The 18,725-nt window shown below is 39.1% G+C and overlaps 1 protein-coding gene and 1 long non-coding RNA gene across 16 annotated transcripts in view; one reads left to right on the top strand and one right to left on the bottom strand.

The window, feature by feature from the left end:
- FHIT (fragile histidine triad diadenosine triphosphatase) overlaps positions 1–18,725 on the bottom strand; it is a 1,380,560-nt gene that overhangs the window by 1,312,787 nt on the left and 49,048 nt on the right. The window lies entirely within an intron of this gene.
- LOC112665991 (uncharacterized) overlaps positions 1–18,725 on the top strand; it is a 40,971-nt gene that overhangs the window by 21,954 nt on the left and 292 nt on the right. The window contains exons 2-4 of one of the 2 annotated variants that reach the window (XR_003140646.3): positions 959–996; positions 10,972–11,099; positions 11,615–11,725. This is a non-coding gene — a long non-coding RNA (uncharacterized LOC112665991). Of the gene's footprint in view, positions 1–958; positions 997–10,971; positions 11,224–11,614; positions 11,726–18,725 lie in introns of both variants that reach the window. The other variant, XR_003140645.3, reaches the window with a different exon arrangement.

Below are 18,725 nucleotides of genomic sequence, written 5' to 3'. Positions count from 1 at the left end.
ACACCCAGTTTACAAGGTTAAAGGGAGAGTGATTCTTTCATTCTCTCAAACAACAAGGAAGTTTTTAACACATGGCTTCTGAGTGTGGCTGCCAATTAAGGAATTGTAGTACCTGCCAATGCTGGTTTAATATTTCAACAGAGTAAATCATCAATTTCAATTCACTAGCACCAGTCATCCTGTCAATTGACCAAATGATTATCCCTCTCCTAGTGAAGAGTACACCTGCCACAACTGAAGGAATTTTTTCTTTGTTGCAAACCCTCTGGAGGCTGTGCCAGACCTCAACTTGGCAAAACTTGTTTGGTTTTCAGGCTCACTGGGAAGGTGTCTCCCTTTGTTCTCAGAGGGGCTCCTGAATGAAGGTCAAATTCTACTGTCTCTTTCTGATTGCCACTCTCAAAGATTTTTTTTTTCTTGCTTTCTGCCATGAGAAGGAAGAAACTGTGCACAGGACATCTGTTAGGCTTGTGTTTAAAGAAATTTAACAAGGAATAACCAGCTGGACAATCTCCTCATTGTGGTGGGTCATATTCAAGGTGGAGTATAAATGGTCTGGCAGTAAATTCTACCCATACTTTTTGGGGAGTGTACAACAATTAAGCCATTGGCCTCTTGAGATCAAATTGAACTAGCTCTAAACCATAAATATATATTCATGATTAAAATACCTGTAGGAAAAGATATTGTTCTTTAATGGATATCTATGCATTGTCTAGATCATAAAGGGCACCTCCTCCCAGTTATCAGGTTTTCACGTTCTGATTCTGAGAGCTATTTCACAACTCAGTAAATTAAAGATAATGGATAATAATGCAAGAGAATTCTTGTCTACAAACACGCAAATGCTGTTCCATCCATGGTAGCTTTAATTGACCCTACCCCCACCCCAGAAACCACTTTTGCCTCCATTTGCAGTATTCCTGATCTATAAACGTGTTCTTTCGATTCTCTTTAGACTTGTTATGAAGATCTGGCTGGTTCTCTCATCATGAGGTGAGTATCATCTTTAATACGTGTTCATTTTACATCACTAGGAAAGTCATGAATTTTCCTTTTTTGAGAATAATCCTTTAATACACACATAAATCTTGGACTCAGGATATCCAGTTTAGAGTCCTTTGCTATTTGACTATGCCATGCTCCTTCTCACAGCCTCTGCACATGCCATTTCTCTGCCTGGAATGTTCTTCCCCACTCCCCGCTCTAGCTTCTGGACCTACTTTCTTCCTTCAGATTTTGACTCAACCATTATTTCCATAAGCAAGCTTCCTCTGACCATCCCTCCTCTCCATAGACTGGCTCAAATCTCCCTTTGATTTATATGCTTTCATTACACCACATACCTCTCCTTTGTTGCAATTTACACCATTGAAACTTACTGATCTGATTTTTCTTTTTTGAAAGATTTATGTATTTATTTGAGAAAGAGAGAGCACTAGTAGGGGGAGGTGTAGAGGGAGACAGAATTTCCAGCAGACTCCCCGATGAGTGCAGAGCCCCATGTGGGGCTAGATCTCTCAATCCTGAGATCTTGACCAGAGCTCAAATCAAGAGACACACTCTTAACTAAGCTATCCAGGCACCCCTTGATCTGATTTACCTGATATCTGTTCTCTTACTAAAATAAATGTTCCCAGTGGCAGGAACCATATCTGCTTTTACACATCATTCTACCCCCAGCTCCAACCAGGTACCTGGCACACAGAGGGTTCAAATGTATGCAGCCTTAATATTTGCTGCATATATCAATGAAGCAATAGATCCAGGATTGGTGAATGGACAGGGTTATGAAGACTCCTGCTACAAATCAGAAGACTTTGAGACCAAACCAGACTCAAGCGAAGGAAAAAGAGACACCATACTTTGATGCAAGTGCCAATAATTTTGGAAGATCATGGAGATACCTGTTAGAGGGTCCAACGGCACTCCCTCAGCCTTTATACGGGACCTAGATCAATATAGAATCTTTCTGAAATTCTTCTCCCCTCCTCCAAAGGATTCTAAAATCCAAGAGAAGCTAGGTTTTCCTGGGCATTCTGAACCAGAACAAAGGCAAAGCATGTAACGAAAACAGCTTGAGTTCTTTATGGAACAAGAACAGCATGGTATAGAGGAATGCTTCTCAATGTACTCCCTATGCTGGCAGTATCACTGAGAAATTCTAAGGCCTCACCTCAAACGTACAAAGTCAGAAATTCTGGAAGAGAAGCCAGCCATCTGGGTATTAATAAGCCCTACAGTTGAATCTGATGCTTGTCAAAGTTAGAGAGCTGCTAGCACAGAAAGAATATGAGCCTCAAAGTCCCCCAGACTCTGCCATCACATAGTTGTTGAGGCCCAGGACAAATACTCAAACTCTCTAAGCCTGACTTTACTTATGAGGAAAATAAGAACAAAACTTATCTCACAAGACTGTTTTGAGAAGCAAAATGACTGACAAAATATGGACACTAATCATAACTGGTTTGTATTTCTCATTAATCCCATCATCATCACCACCATGTCCAGACTCCTAAGGCCTGGAAACCCAGAGTAGGAAAAGACAGGGTACTTCCTTTGCCTGGTACAATCAACAGAATTTGCATAGGAGTCTTAGGGATGGGGTAGGAGAGATTCAAAATTGTGTACCTTTACTGCCTTCTAGCTGATACCACCATTTTTGCCAGTGATTTATAATTAATTTCTTTATAATACAATAAGTAAGATATGAAATAAAACACAGTAAGATATTAAAAATAAAGCAAAATAACTTAGCTGGATACAGCACTTAAGAAGCTACACAATCATTTGGCAAACTAGTCGATCCCCACAGAAAACCTGAGAGCTATTATTTCATTCAGACAAGTGGACTTGCCCAAGGTCACAACAGCTGGTCCTTCCAGGTCATCTGCAGATCCAGAACTTGAACCCAGGTATTGTGATTCCAAATTCAGTGATATTTTTTCCCTCTATTTCTCACTGCCTATGCTTCTATTTTTGCTTATATTACTTTTCCAAGGAAACAGACACTCACCAGACACACTGTAGAATAAAATAAGCCTGACATTCTTTAGAGCACTTCTTGGACCCTGACATATGGTTCTTCTGGTTGTTTTTACTTATAAACTTCAAATTTAAAGGAGCAGTTCGTATTTTTTAACTCCTTATTAACAATAATTAGTCCCTTCTGACATAGGTTGTTTTTACTACAAAAAACATTTCATGCTGAACTTGAATCTGTTGACACCAGCCTTTTTAAGACCCAATCATCCAAATGTTTGCTTATAATACAGGGAGCAATGAAGCCTCTTCCCTGCTTCTAAATTATGATCACTTTCATGAATGTCACCCATTCATTGTGGCAATGAGTGTTCACAGAGCACTTCCTCCTTGCCTGGCACCATGTGAGAAGCGCTGGGCACACAGTGATGAACAGGACAGCCATGCTGCTTACCAGCCTGTAAGAGTTGGGGAATCAGCCAATAAGCCAAGAGATTAAGGAAGAAAGCCTCTGACCATAGTTAGCGTATTGGCAGAGGAGCAACAGGTATGAAGTAAGGAAGTGGCACCTACATCTCTGCAGGGGCTAGAGAAGCCCAGAGGACCAACTCCAGACAGGATGGTCAGGGAAAACCTCTCATCAGAAAAAAAACACTTGACACTAAACCTTATCGTGACACTAAATAATCTAACGTGAAAATACAATACTCAGAAATATGAGCTAACAGAATGGGTGAGTTAGGAGTGGATTATCTGCTTTAACATGAGGATTCAATCCAGGGTTTTACTTCAGCAGACTCTCCTAATATACATATATTTTATATCCCTACTCCTATTAAATATCATTTACATTAAATATAAATATAAAAGCTGGATGCTTTTTACACAAATTCCATTCACAATAAAATGAAACAGCTACTGCCAAAAACTTGTAAAATAATAATAAGGTCCAGAGGTAGAAAGAAACAAAGGAGAAAAATAAAACTGTTACTCAATGCTTTTTAAGGTCCAAGTGTGAAGCTACATTTTTTGACATAATTTATTTAGTCCATAAAACAATTCTGAGTTTTGGGAACATCACGTTTTACAAAGAAAGAAATCCAACTTCAGTGAGATGAGCTTATTTGCCAAAAGGTCTCTCAGTGGGTAAGCCACAGAACAGAAAATCTGCTAAAGCATAACAGAAACAGAAAAATCTGATCTTTATGTAGCAACTGTATCCCACCCACTCTGCAAAGCAAGGGGTCAACAAACCAGGGCTTAAGGGCCAAATCCGAGCAGCTGCCTCTTTGTACGGCTGCACACTAAGAATGATGTTTACATTTTGAATTTGGTTGAAAAATGCAAAAGAAGAACAATATTTCATGATATGCGAAAGTCATGCAGAAGTCAAATTGCAGCACCCTAAGTAAAATTTCACTGGGACTCAGCCACAGTAGTTGTCTAAGGCAGCTTTCATGCTACAAGGTGGAAAGAATCCACAGGGTCCCAAAGCCTGTAAGACTTTCTCTCTGGCCCTTCACTGGTTGCAAACTTGCAAGGCCAAGAAGAGAATTTACAGACATACAAGTAACAAACACCCTTGGAAATGTTGTTTCAAATATGACAGACAAACACAAATGCAAAGGGCCATAAAATGCCTCTGAAAGAATTTTTAACTTCATGGCAATTGCCTGAGGCTCTACTTTCCCAATTTCACCTGGAGGTTTCATTTCACTGGCGCTCCCTCCTACTGAGGAAGTCAGGAATCAAGTCTCCTAGGAGGGATTTAGCACGGTTCAACCAGAGCAACAGCTGCTGTGTTGCAGCTTGCATTCTCAGAAAGGAAGCAGCACAAGGTCTCCACTCTGCACTAGTTGGCTCAACTTGGGTCTTAGACAATACGGGTTGAGCTCCGGGAATGGTTTCAAACTGTTTTTGCTGATTTCCAACTGTATAGTCTCCTCTAAATATTTTCTGGTTCAAGTGAGTATGCTCAATTGTGAAAATGAATTCTTATAAACAGTCCAATCTGGGTGGATAGTCAATTTATACCACAAAGTTCAATTTTCCCAGTTAAGGGGGAAATGCAGTTTTTCTTTCCAGTCTTCAGGCTACAGAGTTGAAGGCTTGAGCTACAGGCTATAAAATGTCTCTGGTTTTTCCAACATTCTGTGGCCATATATAATGTGTTGGTCTCTATGCCTTCTTTGTCATCTACCTATGTATGGACATTGTCAAATATTGGGTCATTTGGTACTTTTTTTTAGATTATTTATTTATTCATGAGAGAGGCAGAGACACAGGCAGAGGGAGAGGCACGCTCCCTCAGGGGAACCCAATGCAGGACTCAATCCCAGGACCCTGGGATCACGACCTGAGCCAAAGGCAACGCTCAACCATTAAGCCACCGAGGTCCCGCATTCTGTATTTTCAAAGGTAAACTGCAAGTTAATATTTAGGGCATATACCTTAAGGTCAAAGATGGCCTTTACCCTGTATGGCAACAGGGCTGCATTTCAATGGAAAACCATAAATCAGCTACAGCCCATTCTTCAGAACAGTCCAATTCTAGTTCTGTTAACGGTCTTTTAATGGTCTTCAAGCTCTTTTGCACTACCTAATTATAGGTAGCAAATAGATATGTAAAGTCTATCCTGACAGGTACTGATTTTAATTGACTTCCTCCCACACGGGAAAAAGCTTTTGTCTCAATTTGCAACTCATCTCAACATTTGTGTACTCTATATAAATTTGTGCTATTTTAACTTTTTCTTCAAGCCAGTTCTTATATCTCCCTGGTTCCCTCTTATCACACAAGTAAAATAAAATCTTTAGTGCATGCTCCTTTTTATATCTATAGGAGACTTGTGATTTTACCGTTTTCTGAAAATTATCTTCTATCAACCTAAAAGGTTGGTAAGAATCTAGAATGCATTATTTTAAAACTTTGAATTTAGAGTGATAACATGCCTTTTATGTGATGAGTTGCATCACATAATGCAACTCTGGTCTCCTTTTAATGCCGTTGGATGGCATCACGAAAGTTGTAAAAGAAAAACTGTACAGAGGAGCAAGAAACAGGTGTTAACATAACAAATTATTCAAATGCTCGTTAGGATGGAAGGAGAGTTTTTTGGGACTTTTTTCAGAGAAATCAGTCTCAACTCCAAATACAACAAAGACAGCTGGAGGTTTATGGCCAGGGAGCAGAATAAGGGGGTTAGTGGTTGGAAAATCACTGGAAGGAGACATCAAAAGGAGAGGATTCTTGCTGAACTGGTGTAATACGATCCATGGTCAAAGCAGGCCAAGGACCCAGACATCCGGGATGGGAGATGAAGAGATGAAGATCATTTAGGGTGACCACATATAACTCAGCAGGATTCTTGCTAAAAAGGGTTGGCCAGGTCAAAGACAGGATGAGGGTCAAAGTCAAGGCATAGTAGAGAACGAGACTCAGAAGCCAAGCCTAACTATGTTTGGTCAAAGAGAGAGTCACTGTTACAGGTACTAGCAAATGTATAAAAGGACAAACAAATCAAACACTATTTTAAAGTGAAGTGAGGGGATCCCTGGGTGGCTCAGCGGTTTAGCACCTGCCTTTGGCCCAGGGCGTGATCCTGGAGTCCCAGGATCGAGTCCCACGTCAGACTCCGGGCATGGAGCCTGCTTCTCCCTCTGCCTGTGTCTCTGCCTCAGTCTCTCTCTCTCTCTCTCTGTGTCTATCATGAATAAATAAATAAATAAATCTTTAAAAAAAATAATAAAGTCAAGTGAAAGACATAAATAAGGCACCTAATAACATGACCACACTACCTTAGTTTTAATTTGCAATTAAATTTTATTCCCAGGTTATCCTTATATAAGTAACCACTTAACAGAAAAATATAAAATGGCAAATTAAATGTTGTTTCAATTGCTACTGTCTCATAGACTAAAAGAATAATTTGACTCCTGAAACCAATATCAACTACATTGTTTAAAAATTTAGAAAAAAAAAAAGAATTCAATGATATGTCAACTAAAGTGTGCCATGTACCTAATGTGTATCAAGAATTTTATAAAACATATGAAACAGAAACTAAGCATATACTATTCCCCATACTTTCATATAAGCAAAAGATACCACTATTAATCTCCAAATTCACCACCTCCAGCCTATAGAATAGAACAGGAGGATGAGGGCTATTTGTGAAATCTGAATGCCACTATTCACTACATTAAAACAGAATGGCAACAAATGGCAACAAGTCTTGTCTCTCAAAGTGTAGTCTGCTTCCCTTTCCCTGGACCAGTAACCTGGGCATCACCTGGTAGCTTGTTAGGAATGCACAGTCTCAGGCCTTACCTGCTGAATGAGAATCTGCACTATAACAAGATCCCCAGATCACTTTTATATACACCACAGTCTGAGATACCCTGCTCCAGGACTGAGGGAGAACAAAACTACCCCTAGAATTATTCTTAGCACATTCCTTCAGTTATCCCTTTTTTACATAAGAAGAGTGGTTTCTTCTGAAACAGAGTCAGAAGGAGAAAAGGTTTTGATTGTGACCCCACCAGCCTTCATTTGTTGCCTGGGGGTGGGCCTAGAGGTTCATGTTGATTACTTGGGCTTGTGAGTAAAATCAAAGTCATGGGGAAAAGGAAGAGGGTACAAAAACAGGAAGATGATGGACCCACAGGCTTTTGTCTTTAGAAGACAGGAAACAATCTCAATTACACATACAATATATATACATCAGTATTCAATATAGTAATTGTTAAATTATGACATAACTGTACAAGAGAACATAATCTAGGCATTAAAAAGAACAAGGTCATTCTTCACATATCAGTATGCAATGACCTAAGATATGCAATGATCTAAGATATGCAGTCTGCTAAAATAAATTTACCTTTATATTTTTTTTATTTTCTTAAAGATTGTATTTATTTTTTTGACAGAGAGAGAGAGAGAGAGAGCACAAGCAGGGGAATCGTAAAGCAGAGGGAGAAGCAGACTCCCCACTGAGAAAGGAGCCCAATGCAGGGCTCTGTTCCAGGACCCTGTCATGACCTAAGCTGAAGGCAGACTCTTAACTGACTGAGCCACCCAGGCACTCCTAAACGTAGCTTCAAAAATGCAAGAGACTGGTATGTCAACTACACTTCAATCAATCAATCAATCAATCAATAAAATGGATTTCTTAAAAATGTAAGGGAAAAATAATGCAGGGGCAGCACGGTATATACAGTGAGTTATTATTCATGTGAGGAAAAATACCTAATTGTGGATTTGCATAGAACACCTCTGGAAAGACACATATGAAAGGCACAATATTTGCCTCCTGGAGGGGAGCTGAGGCATAAGGGACACAAGTGGAGGGAGGCTGACCTTCCATTGTGCACTTAACACTTTTTGACTTGTGTGATGATATTATCCAATTGAAACAATTTTTTTTATATCCTGAGCATTAAAGAATACCTTAAAAAGGATATAGTCCAGTTCCCAAGGTAACAGAGGAATCCCTTCTTCATTTTCCCTGATAGATGGTCATCTATAGCTGTGTCCAAACACTTTCTGTGACACTTTCAGGGCTGAGATGTCAAGTGTCTAAAAATTATTCTGACACTGAGCTAACGTCCATGTTCCTAGAATGCTGCCCCACCACCCCACCCCCCAACCCCAACCCCTGTTCACCTTCATTTGATGCTAGTTTTCTCTGCAAAACAAACTAAGCCCCTTCCTCTCCCAGCCTTTATAACATTCGCCCAAGGCTTTGGTGGCTTTCTTTAGTCGGAGGTCACAAAAGCTGGCAAGGTAGGCGAGGAACGTAAATGAATCAGGCAGGCCTAGCCGAGACAAAATAGGCAGCGCATCCCTACCCCTGCAGACGAGGACATGACGAGGAGCGGGGAGCGCCACGGCCAGGAGGCCAGAGAGGCAGCCGGGATTCTTTTCCAAGGAAATACTGCCATAGAAGAAAAAGGGCCAGCTGTGGCTGTATCTTCCAAGAGAATTTGGAAACTGACAAATTTATTTTAAATACCTCAATTTTTAAAATGTTGGCAACCAAACTAATTCTTTAAAACACTGTACAGATGAAACAAAATACATGTGCAGCTGGATGTGGCCTGCAGGTCCCTGGTCTGCACTGTGTTCTGTCACCTTTCCTCCAGGGACCATGAGGATTTCTCTCTGTGTTGCCTTCTGGTTAAATTTGCTAGAAAGGAAAACAAAAATATCCCTCTTCAAAAACTTAATCAGTTATATTTTGATTTAATTTGACAATTTACTAACCCATCTATTACTCCAAAAGATGCTAGATAATTTATTTGCCAGTAACTGTGCTTGCAGACACAATTGTGCCTACAGACTAAACACACCCACAGTGTGTGTGTGTGCGTGCGTGTGTGTGTGTGTGTTTCTTCTAAAGACCATTGACATTATTACAATATCCTTGGTGGCAGGAACTGCAAGATCACTCAGATGGACAGTATTTCACAGTTGATTATGTGTGTACATAGCCCATTATACCACTGGGGTTTATTTGCAAAACATAGCTCTCATTTTCTTTTTCTTTTTTTTTTTTTTTTTTAGCTCTCATTTTCCAATAGACTTTCAGTAGAAGAAAGTTTCTAAGAAAGTAAAATACAAATTTCCTACCACTCTACCCTGTGAGAACCTAAAGAGACTATTAGGCAATAAAAAAAAAAAAAGGAAACTGAGGGATAAATTTAACACTTAAAAGTGACTCTTTTAGCAGGAGGTTTGGGCACCCAGCCAGGTTAAGGAGAAGTAGCTTTATACGCACATCTTAACAGCAGCCTAATCTCTGATCTTCACTACTCCTCACTTAAAGCCCGGCAACCCACTGAGTCATCACAGCCAGTGTGTCCCTTCTAACTTGTCATCTGTTTGTTGTCACCCTGTGCCATCTGCAGTGCTCTGGACTCTAACTGTGAAACTGCTTTATTGAAATAAACAGCAAGGGGAAAAGAACCCTACTGGTGGAATCATGACCTGCATTCATTGGGAACTTATGGCAGGGACCACATGACACTCGCATAAGGCTGATGGGGTAGGGGGAGGTCCCACTGCTAATAGGTAGATGCAGAATGGTGGCTAAAGGAAAGTGCAGTCGCTAGAGAAACACCACCATACATCTTCCCCTTGATACAGGGACTCAATTTTTGCAACTATATTTATGCTTTCGCCTCTGCTTCAGGTAACGTAAAAACAGACTAGGAAACTCCAAGGTCTTGTGGCACACACAGAATATGCTTATACTGATTATGGTCTAACTCTAAATACAACAAATGACAACATTTGCAGAGTCTCAAAACCAAGAACCACCATGATAAAACAGTTTTATAGTAATTCTGAAAAAAGAAACACTTATTTACAGATATAATTTATGTAAATAAATATTATCATTTTAAATCTCTTAATAAATAGGCATGTCATTTGATATAAAGCATCAGGAAAGGATTTTGAAACCTGTAATATCTATCTATATGGCAAATGGAATAGACACAGAGAGTGTGCAGCAGGGAAAAAACTGAGGATTCCATCTTTATAGATTAATTCTTGGTTAGCTTCCAAATGAAAACACTCTATTTGGCAGGTATTTTCTGTAGAAAGTGAACTTTTCACATGCAATAGCCATGTCAAACTTTGTTTTTAGTTGTTAAGACACTGGAGTATCTTTAAATCTCTTCCACTCATTAATTCTAGGAGATTATTTGCACACATTTCTCAGGATATTCCATTTTAGACATCTTGAAAATGTTATATAAATGAAATGGGCAATTAAGATGTCACCAGGAAATTCTATGTGCCTTCTTGCAATGGGATGCTTGAGAAGGTCCCATGATCCAAATTGGCCTATTCATGAGTCTTTCTGGAGCAGTAGAGGTAGGAGGTAGGGAGCCAGGTCCCAGTGCTGGTGGAATGCACTGCATGATCCTGTGGAAACCATAAAAGCACATCTTCCTATGCTTGCATTTCCTCATTTGTTACAGGGAGAAGAGACCTGGATCCTAATGGAGCTGCTATGCAACCCACAAGAAAGAATGAGAAAACAATAAAGAACACAATGATGATAAGGTTATATACTGCTAATGTGGAAGGAAGATATAAGAAAAACAAGGTGGTAATGCATAAAAACCTTGTAGTCTGTCACACAAAGCATATTTTTTTTTAAAAAGGCAAAAAAAATTAAAAGTAGCTCAAGCAATTTGAAGGCATATTCTCTCTTAAAGAAATGACAACAGGTAAACTCCATTTCCTAAGCCACCATAAATTTTTCTAACACCTTTCTCTGTCCATCTCTGCCACTCTTGCTCTGCACCCAGACAGCAGCTTGACTGCTCCATCAAAGGCACCTCACAGCTCTAAGAAATCTTTCATTAAATAATGAGCACCTGCCAGGTACTAGTGACTCAGCTTGATCTTATGATTTAGGTAACTAATCTAAGTTCCCAAATTAGTGGGATTTTGATGTGCCCTGGAACTGCAAAGATAAAGCAGGTCCCTTTTCATCTTTGTATAAGCCAATCATAGTTGACAAACACTAGTGTTGCAGAGTGTTTAACAAAGTGACTGGTGACAATTGTTCAGATAAGTGACAAATGTACAAACTGGAAATGTTGACTTGGGTTTTAGGTTTCCGTAGGTCTCGAAACATCCGTGGCCAAGGACTGAAACTCTCACCTGAATAAATACCTATCTTCAGAGTTTGAGCACTGGAGGCCACTAACGTGACAAAGACAAGAGGTATGCTTAGACCCATCAAATAACAGATCAGCGATTCATGCCCCACTGATGGGAAGCCAGTGCCGTAATCATCTTATTCCAAAGATAGCATAAAGATTTACACAGATGTCAAGGCTAGATGTCACTCTGCCGCCAGGGAGCTTGCCATGCGAGTCATACAAAACAAGTCAACACCTCAGGAAAAATCTTTCTAGAAAACATCAATTCCTTCTCTTTTTTATTAATATATTTTCTAGGGACACCTGGGAGGCTCAGTGGTTGAGCATCTGCCTTTGATTCAGGGTGTGAGCCCGGGGTCCTGGGATCGAGTCCAACATCAGGTTCCCTGCAGGGAGCCTGCTTCTCCCTCTGCCTGTGTCTATGCTTCTCTGTCTCTCATGAATAAATAAATAAAATCCTTTTAAAAAAGAAAAAAATATATATTTCCTAATGAATTTTTTCCCTGCAACAACTTCTTCTCAGATGCTACATATGCTGAAATTATTCTACCTTTTGAAAACTACCTTGAAAGCTTTACACTTTATAAAATCTTTCCTCTTCAGTTCACTTAAGAATCTATAATATCTGCCTTGAGGTTGACTTAATTTCGATTTATTCCAACTGGAAGCCTTCCTCCACTTTCTAGATATGATCTAGCCAGGTACAGTTTCATAGATTCAGCAGCATTTTCAAATAGGCAGCTGAATGATACTGATGCAGCTAAATCTTCAGGGCTCCTGCTGCATGGGCCCCTGGGGTGCTGGGAGTTGCTGGGAGTCAGTGGTCTAAGTGGGAGGAGACATCAAGAAGCATTCCTATTAAGCTTTTTTTGGGAGAGAGATGGTGAAAGAAAGGGAACCAAATTATAGAACTGTAATGTTGAAATGAAGATTTAACTTTTCTATCTAATTTTGTATTCATAATTTTTTTATTCTTTTTCTTTTTTCTTTTTTTTTTTTATTGGGGGGCAGGAAGAGGTGGAGGGAAAGAATCTCAAGCAGGCTCTGTGCTGGGTGTGGAGGTCATAGAGGGATCTCACAACCCTGAGATCACGACCCGAGCCTAAATCCAGATGGGATGCTTAACTGACTGAGACACCTAGGCGCCCCATTCCTTTTCTTAAAGAGGACTGCTCTCACCCCAAATAGTAAAGTTTCTGACCTCGGAAAACCTAAGACTGCCCTGACACAGAGGAAGGCATGTCAAAACACTTCTCTAGCTTGTATTCTCCATTGCTCAAGTATTCAAACTATGAGAAAACTCTGGGTCTTTAAAAATAAAATAAAGGCAAGGAGAAGAGCGAAAAGTGATTTTAAATGTACATCTTTAAGACAGCTGATTTTCATCACTATATTTTCTAGTACCAGAGTGTAAAGTAAAGTGAAACCGACAGAACTTTCTGGCTCTTTGACATTTCTTCCCCAATAACCTAAACTTTTAAATGGATGGGACATCTGGATTCTGAGAAGGACGGTATTATTACTCTTCCCCACAACATCAAGCCTAAGTGGATTTTTTTAATGTTTAGACTAGTGAACATAAAAAGCAAACATTTCTCACATGACTGATAAGTTTGCCTTTAACAAAACAACCCTGACCAAAAATTATTAGGAAACAGATCAGCAGCCCCACTGGACTCTGAAGCAATGTAATTAGGTAGTCCAACACTACATTTTGTCAGAAAACTCTGACAACCTAATAACCAGATTGTCATCAGATAGACATTGAAAAATGATACTGCGTTTGTTCCAGCATTAAAAATACCACTGCTTCCTGGGGTTTTTTGTTCTGTACAAAAATTTTTAAAAAGCTATAAGGGATGCATCCTGTTAGTCTGGTTGGTGTTTAAATGGGCCTGTTCCACTTAACGGATGGTGTAGGGAGGCTTTTTTTTTTTTTTTTAATATATATGTGTGTATGTGTGTGTATCAAGTTAAAGCTTAAGAATGAATTATTCTGAGGATCACTTGCCTGATTTGAATCATTAAAACATTATGTGTTAAGAGGAAAAATACAGAAGGGAATGCTTATAGTAATACTAACTGGCAATTAGTGAGAATTGAGGTTGTGCCAGATGCCATGTTCACTTCTCTGCACTCTTGGACTCCTCCCAATAACCATCAGTGAGAGGTGTAGTTGTTACTTTCAGAGTAGGAAAGGCAAGTTATTCAAGGCTAAGAACCCACTTACACACCCAAAGACACAACCCCATGTTCTTAGGTACTACAGTGTGCCACTGAAGAGAGAGCATTTCATTTGGTTTTCATGGGAGTGGGGTAAAGGTGTTGGGGTAAGAGATTTTCTTTTCAAAAAAATCATTACATGGGGTGCCTGGGTGGCTCAGTTGATTAAGCATCTGCCTTCAGCTCAGGCCATGATTCCAGGATCCTGGGGTCGAGGCCCCCGTAGGATTCCCTGCTCAGTGGGGAGTCTGCTTCTCCCTCTCTCTTTGCCCTCCCCCCTGCTCATGTTCTCTCTTGTGCAGACGCACTCTCTGTCTCAAATAAATTAATAAAATCTTTAAAAAAAAAAAAAAAAGAAAGAAAATCATTACATATTTGGCTGCCCAAAACGGGGTAATTCCAGCAAGCAGTCTAACATGTAAGCCAAACCCTATGTATTGTATGACAGTAGAAGAGAAAATTTTATAGATTCTTCACACAGATATGCAATTAAATACAGACGGATAGAAATACTAAGATATAGCCTTAGGTTTAAAAATACCTTAATTAGTCAATTATAAGAAGTTATCTACTAACCTGTACAAAAATGAACCTCAGGGAGTACATTTCTAAGATGACCTTTGAAATTCTAATTTCCAAAAAATTTACAGTTTTATCTATTAAGATATAAATGAGTTATCCCATGTAAAACACTGTCAAATTTGCACATGCAAATTGTGTGGCTGAACTAGTCATACTAATTTTTTCCAAAGCACATTGAAATATACTCGAATGCCCTATCAACCAACCTAACATTCTAGTTGCAAGGCACTTTAAAGTTTCTAAAGTGTTTTCCCCACCCTATTACTTTAATTGACACCCATGAGCCTACATTATTTCTTAAAATTAAACACACAAAAAATCATTCCAAATTTCCAAACATAATGTTGAGCAAAAAATGCTACATACAAACAAGGCTATTCTGTATGATTCCATTTATATAAAAATCAAAACCATGGTAAAACCAGTTTGTGATGTTAAGATTCAAAATAGTGGTGGCCTGGGCTAGGAGCAGAGTAGATGGCATGAAGAGGGTCATGGTCTATATTTTATTCTGGATGCTGGTTCATTGGGCATGAACTTTGTGAAAATTCATCAATGTGTACACTATGGATTTGCAAGTGTAAAAATCCTGTATTTTATAGTTACATAAAAAGTTGACATGGGGTGCCTGGGTGGTTCAGTGGGTTAAGCATCTGCCTCCAGCTCAGGTCATGATCCTGGGGTCTTGGGATCGAGCCCCTCATCAGGCTCCCTGCTCAGTGGGGAGTCTGCTTCTCCCTCTCCCTCCCCTGCCGCTCCCCCTGCTTGTGCTCGCTCTCTCTTTCTGTCAAATAAACAAAATCTTTATTTAAAAAAGTTGACATAAAACAATCCTTCTCTTCCTTCAACAGTCTGCCAGCTAAACCAAGACAAAAAATATACTGTGGGCAAAAAGTGGGCAGTCTGAAAACACACAGAAGTTTGACTTTGCAAACTACAGAGCTGCTGATAGTCTCATTAGGACCCCTTAGCATTCCTTTCCCTCACAGCATCAAACAATTCATATAACAATTTACTATATGAATTCCTGTAATGAAAGTGTGGGGAGGGTTGTAGTCAATCATGATGGTAAACTACAAATTCCAGAAAATGTTTGTTGGGATTTAGGCCTCTGAGGTTTCACTGAGTGGATGTACAGCAATGCTGTAGTAAATTTTCACATGACAGCTCATTACCAATGCATTTAGGATGTAAACACTTGACACATTTTTAGCAACACGAGTAGTGATTAGGTTCATTTCACTTTACCGGAAGTCAAAGATAATATATCAAATAGATTTTTCATTTTTTTCCCATCTCAACAATCAATACATTAAAAAGTAGCTTAAATCTAGCTTTGTTCTCTGCCTTCATAAATATGAAATATCCAGAAAATGAGAGTCCTTCAGTTTCTCTCATCCAATCAGTTTCCAGCATTTAGGGAGCACAGATCTGAAGTATGTTTTGCATATCTACCATGATTAAATACCAAGGTTCAGTTTATGTAGCTCTTTGGATAAAATTCATGCTGTTTCAAGGAATAACAGTTGATTTGGACATAAAAAATACATGCAATGTGTTAATAGATTTATTTGCCCGGTTTTTACTTCAAGCTAGACCACAGGAATTATAGGGCAGGGACATTATCGATGATGTTAATGGCTGTATGTCCAGCCCCTAGCAGAGTTACAGAAAGCACTGGAACTGATTACTGAGTCACTTCACCAATCTTGATGCCAAGTCAGAGATAGTGAATGATAGTTACCCTTTTAGGCCTGAGTTTCTCTGTTACCAAGATAATATTTCTTATAAGATATCTATGCATATATGCATATTCATTTCTTTCTTGTAAATAAAGTTTTATTGGAACACAGAGACATCCATTCATTCACATATAAGATATATGCATTTCATGTAAGTATATCTCCACCATTTTTTCAAAAGTTAGGATTATTTTCCCTTGCTCATACCTAATGTAAGAAAAATGAACATTATTAAGTTAAAATGATATTCTTAGCTTTACAGAACATCTTTTGGAGACACAGTAATCTAAATTCTGAAAGTAATTAATTGTTCTTTGTCAACAGAAAGTATTGGGCCCCAAAACTAGATTAAAAATCCAACCAAGTAATAACCAACAATAGTAATAGTTATACTATTTACCATTCACTTTTTCTTTTCTATCTCTTGCTCATTAACCATTAGGAGGCTCTTACTAATAAACAGATATATACTATAGAAACACCAATGTTTGTCTTTACAAACATTGTGTAGTTACAGCCTCTCCAGTGCATTTAGAAAATGATGTTAAAATAGACCTTTAGGAGTAAGTATTCCTTCTAGTACTTCCACAAAGCACCCAACTGAACAAATAAATTGGAGGACAGGGGGGAAAATAATCCAAATCACAAGCTAGAAAGAAGCCCAAGATGTCACTTGGCCTGTCATGTGCACATTATAAGCAAATTCAATTTCATTCCACCAGCACAGACTGTTCTTATTCCCCTGGGTCCCCTCTCTTGGCTCTGCCTCAAGACAGACCTATTCAAAGACCAAAAAACCCGCCAAAAGCCCCTGAATTCTGACACATCAAGCCCACAAAATTGCAGTAGCTTATTCTCTGTCCTACCCTAATTACTATTTCAGAGGAAAATCTCTCTTTGTTTTGACAATTTTTCCTGTCCCTTGTTTAAAATGGTGCAAAAGTAGATTCAGGTGCTATTTTTGGTACATGAAATAAATATTCCATTTATTCTATTGTATTTCTGGTACATAATTGTATGGTTAGGTGGTCACTACTGTTCATTCTGGCTGCTTTAGATACCACGTCTACTTTACATATTCTAACCAGCATTAGTCCATGCTCACATGAGCATTTAAGGAAAAACCCCGTGGCCACATGCCTCATAGTTGAAGCAAATTGGGTACTACAAAGGAACAATCGCTTCCTCTAAAGTATAACCATTAACTAAAAGAGAAGGTGTGACATGAGCCATCTATGACACAAGACATCTCTAACACTGGCAAATCATAATCCTCTAGGGTGAACCAGGTGGCTGCCTAGGAAATACAATCGCAGAGGAACTCTTTCCATCCTGATCAATTAAATTCTCTTCCTATGAGACAAAGTACAGTATTCCCCAGTTAAAGACCAAAGTTTTAAATGCAAATACACCCAGGGAAATTGTTCTAAAACTTCAGTAATTCACGTACTCCTTTCATGATTCTTATATTTATGAACATATGATCTAGCATTAATTCAATATTTTTCTTTTAATCAACTCAATTTTGCTAACCTAAATTTTTGGAAAGACAATTTTATATTGCCACTGTAAATATACACTATAATTTGTATCCAGCCAATATCACTCACCATAAATAGAAAGAAACTTTAAAAAAATGAATGACTACCCCAAAAAAAGGGTCCATTCATGTATTATGTAACATGTCATGTGCCACATGAAATACTGTAATAAATTGTTGGTCTAAATTCACACTAAAGAATACTAAATGAGTGATATCCAAATTCTCAACACTCCTCCATCTTATGCTCTGATTAAAGGAAAGACCACCAAAAAGAATAGGAAGGGCCTGAGAACCTGAAGAAGCAGGTGTGAAGGCTGCATGCTTGGGGTGGTATGGGGTACATGTCACAGGTTGAGAAATAAGGGTGCCAAGGAGCAGGTGGGTGCCCACTGCATAATCATTTGTATCTGGGGCTGTCCCTGCATATGTGTCATAGAGAAAGTCTGCTGTACTGGTTGATATGAAGGCCTTTCTCCACTTCTATGCACCATCTCTTTTACATGTCTGAGCTCACAAATTACCCATCACAAAGAAATCGCACACTGTTAATAGGTCTCTTCATTGTGGCTGACAGTGCAGAACAAATGTCAGTCCCTGTGCTGAGACCAAATTTCTGGAATACTAACAGGGGATCCCAATAGGAGGAGACACATTACCTAGAGGTCACCCCAATAACTCCTGGAACAAGCTCCTGAATTCTGCTGCTTCTTTGCCATATTTACCACAAAGTGCCGTATGTTCTAGCTCTCCCTTGGCTACCTTCTCTCCAATCAGAATCTCAGTTCTCAGAGCATCTTTCCATTGCTCTTAACACCTAGCTCTCAGCAAAACAGGTGACTAATTTATAGAAAAAGCAAGTGTGTGAATCTGAATGCACCAAGCATAAATGAATGAATGTATGAAAATAAATCAGCTTTGCAGAGAGGAGCACCCACAGGCCTAAGGCATGGCCCTCAGATTACCTAACCTGT

Source organism: Canis lupus, chromosome 20, assembly GCF_003254725.2.
Source record: "Canis lupus dingo isolate Sandy chromosome 20, ASM325472v2, whole genome shotgun sequence".
NCBI classification, from domain to species: Eukaryota; Metazoa; Chordata; class Mammalia; order Carnivora; family Canidae; genus Canis; species Canis lupus.
The sequence above is the reverse complement of the archived record's forward strand: the minus strand, read 5'-3'. Positions and strand labels throughout refer to the sequence as shown.